Here is a 9,027-nt window from a genome sequence, read left to right on the forward strand (position 1 = left end):
GAATAGGCCATTAGTTACTGAAATCAGTCAGTTCAGATTCCAGAAACCAGGAAGTGTAAAAGTACAGAGTCACAAGATAGTCAGGAGGTAATGGCTGCCCGACTATGGAATGTCCTCTCCCTGGCCCCCTAGGCAACTGCTTGACCATAGAATGTCCCAACCCTAGTTTCCACAGTGACTGTGTAATCACCAGATGCCCCCATCTGGGGGCAGCCAATGAGAAATGGTGGCGGGCAACCACTCCCTTAGAAGTAATTTCTAGAAGTCCCTAGAAGTGAGCCAATCAGAATTGTACCCGTACTAGCACCCCTAAATGATGTAACCTTGTGATTTTTCCCTTTAAAAGCTGAGCTTGCAGATAGGTGGGCACTTCCACTGCGTTGGATCTGTTGGACAAAGTCCCTGCCTAGGCTTGTATTGCATTTGGATATCCACGATTAAACCTTGCTTTTGCATTCCGGCTTGCTCGTCCTTGGTGGTCTTTCTGGGGGTCGAGATCTGGGCACAACATATATATATATATATATATATATTTTTTTTTTTTTTTATATTATATATACAACGTCTCATTATGTACTGGAACTCACTGTGTGGCCAGGTTGGCTTTGAATTCACAGAGATCTACCTTCCTTTACCTCCTGAGTCCTGGGACTAAAGTGTGCATTACCACACCCAGATATTTTTATTTCAGAATTATGTGCTGTGTGTGTGTGTGTGTGTGTGTGTGTGTGTGTGTTTGTGTGCATTTGAGTGTGGATTTGTGTTGTGACTGCAGTGCCCAAGGAGGAACTCCTCTGAAACTGGAGTTACAGGGGGGCTGTGAGCCCGCCGTGGGTGCTCAGAGCTGAACTTCATCCTCTGCAAGAATAGTATGCTGTCTTAACCACCAAGCCATCTCTGATATAGTCTTGAGAGGAGACAGGAGCGAGCGCCCTGAAGCAGAATGAACAGAGCAGTCCACTGCCCCAACTATATTCCAGTAGATGTCCAAGGTCTGGACCCCAGTAAGCTCCACCATACGGCCTCACAGCAGCGAGTGCTGCTCTCCCAAGCCTCCCTCAGGACTTTACTCACTACCCACTGACCACCACAGAGAAACTTCCAGAGACCTCTAAGGGAAGCTACCAAAAACTATACCAGAACTTGAAGGCGTTGTCTAGCATATCCTGTTCTGGAGGTCAACATCTAGTATGACCTTGACCTTTCCTCTTGTGGTTGGACCATGCCTCCTTCTTAGTGTTGTTAGGAGTGCATAAAACGTAGTGAAATCATTAAGAGAGAGTGTGTGTGTGTGTGTGTGTGTGTGTGTGTGTGTGTGTGTGTGTGTGTTTAACTAAAAGTCAAGAAAGCCATTCCCTGGAGTGGAAGAGGCCAGGAGGAAGTGACTATGACCCAGCGTGATGGGGACGTGAGCATAGGGCATTAAGAGAAGGACCCTGTAACTCCTGGTCAAGGAAAGGTAGATGTGGCAGGCTTTCTTGGACTGCCAGCCCCCATTCATGACATGAAGACTTATTATTAGTTTGGAATGCTTGGCCTTAGTGTAGACTTGTCCCACTAGCTCTTATAACAAATCAACCTGTTTCTATTCATCTACATTTTGCTTCAGGGCTTTTTACCTTTCTTTCCTTCTGTATGTCCTACTTTCCTGCTCCCTCCGTGGCCGGCCCCAGGCACACCCCCCTCTCTCTCATTCTCTTCTTGAGCCTAGCTTCCCCCTCCTACTTATTCTCTCTGTCTGCTAGTCCCATCTATTCCTCTACTGCCTAGCTAGCTATTGGCCATTCAGCTTTTTATTAGACCAATCAGGTGCCTTAGGCAGGCAAGGTAAAACAAATGCAATACATCTTTACATAGTTAATTATTCTCCAACATAAACAAATGTAACACATCGTTACTTAGTTAAACAAATATTCTATTCTACAATAGACAGACACTGATAAGAGTCAAGGACAGGCTCACCAGGCATTCTGACCCGTGGTTCCAGAGGTGATTCTCTGGAAGCAAGGCTCTTGGACACAGTAACTGTCAATGTCCCTGCCTCCTGGGACAGTCACATTGAGCCAACCATTAGCTAGTGTCTCTCTACATGGGCGGCACAGCTAACACCCTGGCATCCCTGTCACCTGTTGCTACATTTCGTGTCTTCTGCTTTTCTTAGCTTACTTTGGTATTGCTGAAGTGCTTTCTCTAGCAGCTTCTTCCAAAATGACACAGGAAGTAAACCTTTTGAGACATATGTGTCTGAAAAATGTATAGATTTCCTCCTCTCCTCAAGACCGGGGTCTCTTGAGGAAGAGTAAGCAGAAAGGTTATAAAAGCCAGAGGGTGTGGAGGACCAGGGTAAAACAGTGTCCTCTGGACATGACAGGACCGCAGCATTCATGGATTCCCAGCAGCTGTGGCTGTCTCCACAAAGACTGGCATAGGATCAAGCCAATCAACAGTCCAGCATGGAGTGGGCAGGGCTCATGACTCCCATCCTTAGCTGAGGAGTTATTGGCAGTTGATGGCTACTGGAGGAGGCAAGCTTTCTTTAAGGGTGTAGCTCCGGGCAGGTTGCCTATGCTCCAGCAGATGGCCTGTTAGCATATGAGCAGCTGAATTAGACTTAGTGGGAGAGAGAGAGAGAGAGAGAGAGAGAGAGAGAGAGAGAGAGAGAGAGAGAGAGAGAGAGAGAGAGAGAGAGAATGGTGTGTCACGGAGCACCTGTGGAGGTCAGAAGACTACCTGTAGGAGTTGGTTCTCTTCCACCCTGTTGCTCCTCTGCTTAGTTTGGCAGAAAGTGCCTAAACTGAGCTTTTATTTTCGAGACAAGGTCTCACTGCATAACTCTGGGCTTCACTTTACGTTCAAATGATACTGTGTTGTATAGGTGCACACACATAATCCAACCGTTTTGGTTGCCCACTGTCTTTGTACCTTTGGGCCTCCTGGCTACTGCACTTGGTTCCCCTCTCTCGGCTCTCCCTTCCCGTCCCATCTCGACACAGGGCTCAGGGACATGTTTTTTCACTCTGGACTCTCCCAGATGTCCCTGCTTCTGGCCATGCTCTCCCACATATCTACAATAAGCTTTCTCCTTTATCATACCTAGGACCAGTCATGTTCATTTCCTTTCCTTTTCCTTTTTATTTCTTTTTTTTTTTTTCATTCAGAACGTAATTTTCTTCAAAATTCCGAAAGCATTGTTTTTTAACTTCTAGGGTTGCTGTTGAGAAATCCAAAGCCCTTCTGACATCTGGTACCTGTATGGTGCTGTTTTTCCTTTGTTTTTGTATTTTGAAACAGAATCAACTGTAGCTGAAGGTGACGTTGAACTTGATCCTCTGGCCTCTATCCTTTGAGCCTGAAAGATGGCTCAGCCTGCGTATTACTTTTTGTTGCTGTAATAAGACACTTATGGCCAAGGGCAACTTATAGAAGAAAGAGTTTATTTGGGCATATGGTGCCAGAGGGAGAGTCCATAATGATAGTGGAGGCGTGGGAGCAGGCTGTCAGGGCAGAGGCTGGCTGATCACATATCCCTCCATGTGCAGGAATCCGAGAGAGTAAACCGGAAGTTGGCAAAGCCATAAACTCTGAAGACCTACTTCCAGTGATGAACTTCCTTCAGCAAGGTTCCATCACCTAAAGATTTCAAAAACTTCCCCAGAAGGAGCCACCAACCAGGGACCGAGTGTTCAAATACATGTGCCTATGGGGCGTACTGCTCATTCACACCACTACAGCCTGTAAAGGGTTGTGCTGTGCAAGCCTGGTGGGTGACCTGAGTGCAATCCCCAGAACCCATGTAAAGAGGAAGGAGAGAACTGACTCCCCAGAGTTGTTTACTGAACTCCACACTGTGTCATGTGTGCCCCAAAATGCACATCATTGCATTGTGCACATGTATAAACCCAGTATTAAATTAATTAAATAAAAATTTTAATATGTGTGCCACCACATCCGACTCTCCCGTGCTGGGATGACCAGTGTGAGCTACAGTGTTTTCTTGTTTTGTTTTGCTTGCTTTGATTTCTCTTCTGTTTAGAAAATTTTCTGGATATGCGATGATCTTTGATTTTTTCTTTTGTTTTTCCTTTTATTGAAAAGAGATTTTGCTGGGCAGTGGCAGTGCACACCTTTAATTCATATGAGCTTTGATGGTGTTGATTGAGATGGCCTTGTTTTCTTGGTGTCCTCCATCCTCTCTGGTTCTTACATTTTCTGCCTCCTCTTCTGAAGGATTCCCTGAGTCCTAAGGGGAGGACGGGTTTGGTGGAAACATCACATTTAGTGCTGAGTTTCCAAAGTCTCTCACCCTCTGCATAATGTCTGGCTGAGGGTCTCTTTGTTTTTTCCCATCTGCTTCTGGAGGAAGCTTCTCTGATGATGGTTGAGCAAGATACTGATCTATGAGTATAGCAGACTGTCATTTGAAGTCATTTTATTGCTATGTTTTTTGTTGTTTTCTTTGTTTTTCAGCACAGCAGTATTTGATTTTAGCCTAGGTCCCTGGGCTATATAGTGTCAGGTTCTTGGTCACTAAGCAGTTTTGGGTATGGGTTCCGTCTCGTGGAGCGGGCCTTAAGTCGAATTATACAGTGGTTGGTTACTCCTATAGCTTTGTGCCATCATTACCTCAGCATAGCCTGTGGCTGGGTTGGCGTTTATGTTTCTCTTTTGGTAGCATGCAGAGTACCTTCCTGTGTTAAACATGCTAGCACATAGCAGGGAAGGCTGTCTGTAGGCACCAGCTCGACTTCTCCATGTTCAATGAGGTGTGTAGGTGTTGTCTCCAACAATAGGCCCTTGTTGTCAGTCTGTGGAGAGCAACCAATAGTCTTGGCAAAAGCATGGGTTGTTTGGGGGATTTTTGTCTAACAACTCAATTAGATATAACTCACTCCAGGTACTAGAAGCTTCATTTGCTGAGAAGAGATGGCCAGCTGGGGCTCTTTATCCCCCATTATTGGCCAATTTCATTTAGCTCATCTTCATAGATGTTTATAGTTTAGGAAGCTTCTACTGTATTAGATTTCAAAAACAACCCTTCAGTGGCCCTTAGTGTTAGCGGTGTCTGTCCCTATGTCCTCCCTCATCCCCTCTCCCCTCCGCCTCCCCACTTGATCCTCCCATTACAGCCCCCACCCTATCTGTCTATAACTGTCTTTTCTATTTTCCTTTTCTATTGGGATCTATCTGTTTCATCTAGTCCCTTACTCTATATCTAACCTCTGTGGTTCTATGGATTATAACTTGGTTATCATTGACTTAACAGCTAATAACATATACAAGTGAATGCATGCCATATTTGTCTTGCTGGGTCTGGGATCCTGTTATGGAGTTTGAGACCACTGGGAAAGACCACCAGACTAAATTTATATTATAATTAGCAAAATTTATTAGGAATGCTATCAGAGCCACAGTCTCTAACCCAAATCAGAGATGTGCTGTCTAGAGCCAGATGAAGGAAGGGTTGTTTTGTTTTGTTTGTTTTATTAAGACAGGGTTTCTCTCTGTAGCTTTGTGCCTTTCCTGGAACTCACTCTGTAGCCCAGGCTGGCCTCAAACTCACAGAGGTCTGCCTGGTTCTGTCTCCTGAGTGCTGGGATTAGAGGCATGTGCCACCACTGTCCAGCTGAAAGAAGGGTTTTTAAAAGAGGAAACCATAAGAGCTATTGTGCTCTGCCAAGATTACATGATCAAGGTGACTTCAAAATAGTCCTTGAAAGTCTGCATAAGTGAGTTACAGAAGCCAAACCAGCAGTTAGTCATATAATAACAAGCAGGTGGTCATGGCTACACATTTATGGTGAGAGTCGAGGAGTCAAGGCTGTTGGGAACTTATCTTCCAGGAACTTGAGTCAGAGACAAATAGCTTTTAGGTACCAAGATGGATGCCTAGCACAAAATAGCTTCTTTAGCCATCATAATACCTAACTTGGGATGATTTTTTTTCTAGTTCCATCCATTTACCTGTGAATTTCATTTCCCCCCACACTTACGTTTATTAAAATCTGGCAAACAAACAAAACCTGTACAAAACTATCCCCCAATGCCTTATCACTTGAAACAGTCATCTTGAAAGACATTATCGCTTAGGACCCTCTCCTCCTCTGCCACAACCACGTCTTCTTCCTCTACCTCAGCCTCAGCCTCTTCCTGCAACAGCTCCCCTTTTTACCTTAGGTTCAGCATCCACAAGTCATGATTCCAGAGGTAAGCTGTCTGGTTAAAAAAAAAAAAAAAGTATGGAATGTTATTTCCTCAAACATTCAGTGTTTCCAGCTGTACAGGTTCTCTGTTCTCCAGGGTCATTTTCAGAGCTTTAAGATGTGCATTCATGCTGACATCCACAGCTGGGATTGTTCCGTGGACTTGTGTTCCATTCTTCAGTTTAGTGTTTACAGTTTCATGACTCAGTTTCATCAAAAATCTTATGAGCTTCATCCTAGTGGTGCAGCCTCTTTCTGGTCCAACTGGACACCGATCTTCCTTCCTTCCTTCCTTCCTTCCTTCCTTCCTTCCTTCCTTCCTTCCTTCCTTCTTTCTTTCTTTCCTTCTTTCCTTTCTTTCTTTCTTCCTTCTTTTGGTTTTTTAAGACAGAGTTTCTTTGTGTAGCTTTGCGCCTTTCCTGGCTCTCGCTCTGTAGACCAGGCTGCCTAGAACTCATAGAGATCTGCCTGGCTCTGCCTCCCAAGTGCTGGGATTAAAGGTGTGTGCTACCACCACTCAGCTCGATTTCATTTTTTTTTAATGGCTGAGTAATACTCCGTTTTGTATATATACTACATTTTCTTTATCCATTTTTCTGTTGAGAGACATCTAGATTGGTTCTAATTTCTGGCTATTATGAATAGAGCAGCAGTGAACATGTTTGAGCAAGTGTCTCTGTGGTAAGACGAAGTGTCCTTTGTGAATATGCCTAAGAGTGGTATAGCTGAATCTTGAGGTAGATCTAATCTCATCTTCCTAAGGAACTACCGCACTGATTTCCACAGTGACTATATAAGTTTGCATTCCCACCAGCAAAGAATGAGTGTTTTCCTCACTTCACATCCTTGAAAGCATGAGCTGTCATTTGTTTTTTTGATCTGAGTCATTCTGACTGGTGTAAGATGAAATCTCAAAGTAGTTTTGATTTGCATTTCCCTGGTGGCTAAGGATGTTGAGCATTTAAATGTGTCTTAGTCTTTTGAGTTTCCTCATTTGATAAGTCTTTGTTTGAACCCGTGCTCCATTTTTAAAATGAGTTACTTGTTTTCTTGATATCTAGTTTCTTGAGTTCTTTTTATCTTCTGGATATTAGTCTTCCATTGGATATGTACTTGGTAAACATCTTTTCCCATTGTGTAGGCTGCGCTTTGTTCAAATGATGGTGCCCTTTGCCATGCACAAGCTTCTCAGTTTCAAGAGGTGCCATTTATTAATTGTTGATCTTAGTGCCTGTGCTAATGGTGTTCTGTTCAGAAAGTCTTTTTCTGTGCCAATGAGTTCAAGGCTATTCCCCACTTTCTCTTCTATTAGGTTCATTGTATCTGGTTTTATGTTGAGGTCTTTGATCCATTTGAAGTTGAGTTTTGTTCAGGGTGATAAGTATAGATCTACTTAGATTCTTCTACATGTAGCCACCTAGTTTGACTAGATGTTGAAGATGCTGTCTTTTTTCCACTGTGTATGTATGGCTTCTTTATCAAAAAATTAGGGGCCAGGTGGCGGTGGTGCATGCCTTTAATCCCAGCACTAGGGAGGCAGAGCCAGGCAGATCTACAGAACAAGCTCCAGGACAGGCACCAAAACTACACAGAGAAACCCTGTCTTGAAAAACAAACAGACAAACAAACAAAAAAACAAAATTAGGTGTCCACAAGCATGTGAATTTATGTCTTGGTTTCCAATTCAATTCAATTGATCTACATGTCTGTTTTTGTGACAATACCATGCTATTTTTATTACTATTGCTCAGTAGTACAACTTGAAATCAATGATACCTCTTGCAGTTACTTTATTATTCAGGATTGTTTTAGCTATCCTGGGTTTTTGTGTTTCCATATGAGGCTGAAAATCGTCCTTTCAAGATCTGTGAAGAATTGTATTGGAGTTCTGATGGGGATTGCATTGAATCTGCAGGTTTCCTTTGGTAGGATGGCCATTTTTACTATGTTAGTCCTACCATCTGTGAACATGGGAGATCTTTCCATCTTCTTCAATTTCTTTCTTCAGCATATTCAAGTTTCTACTATACAAGTCTTTCACTTGCTTGGTTAGAGTTATCCCAAGGTGTTTTATGTTATTTGAGGCTATGGTGAAGTGTGTTGCTTCCCTGATTTCTTTCTCAGTCTGTTTGTCATTTGTATCTAGGAACGCTCTGATTTTTATGAGTTAATTTTATATTCAGCTGCCTTGCTGAAAGTGTTTATCAGCTGTAAGAGTTTCCCAGTGAGATTTTTAGGATCACCTATGTGTACTATCATATCATATACAGATAAAGATACTTTGACTTTTTCCTTTCCAATTTGTACCCCCTTGATCTCCTTCAGTTGCCTCATTGCTCTACCTAAGGTTTCAAGTACTATATTGAATAGGTATGGAAAGAATGGACAACCTTATCTTTCTCCTGATTTTAGTGGAATTCTTTGAGTTTCTATTTAAATTGATGTTGGCTATAGGCTTGCTGTAAACTGCCTTTATTATGATGAGGTATGTCTTTTGTATCCCTCCTCTCTCTAGGACTTTATCATGAAGATTTGTCAAAGACTTTTTCTGTATCTAATAGGATGACCATGTGGTTTTTGTCTTTCAGCTGGTTTATGTGGTGGATTACATGTATCAATTTATGTATGTTGAACTATGCCTGGATCTCTGGGATGAAGTCTACTTGATCATGGTAGATGAACTATTTGATGTGTTTTTGGATTTGGTTTCTAAGTATTTTATTGAGAATTTTTGCATCTATGCTCATAAGGGAAATTGGTCTTTAATTCTTTTTCTTTGTTGGGTTTTTATGATAGGGTTTGGGTATTAAGGTAACTGTAGGCTCAT

At 42.8% G+C, this 9,027-nt stretch overlaps 1 pseudogene; it reads right to left on the reverse strand.

The window, feature by feature from the left end:
- Positions 1-6,076: 6,076 nt before the first annotated feature.
- Positions 6,077-6,435, reverse strand: LOC114691116 (annotated as a pseudogene).
- Between the last annotated feature and the right edge of the window lie 2,592 nt (positions 6,436-9,027).

Source organism: Peromyscus leucopus, chromosome 3, assembly GCF_004664715.2.
Source record: "Peromyscus leucopus breed LL Stock chromosome 3, UCI_PerLeu_2.1, whole genome shotgun sequence".
Lineage (NCBI taxonomy): Eukaryota > Metazoa > Chordata > Mammalia > Rodentia > Cricetidae > Peromyscus > Peromyscus leucopus.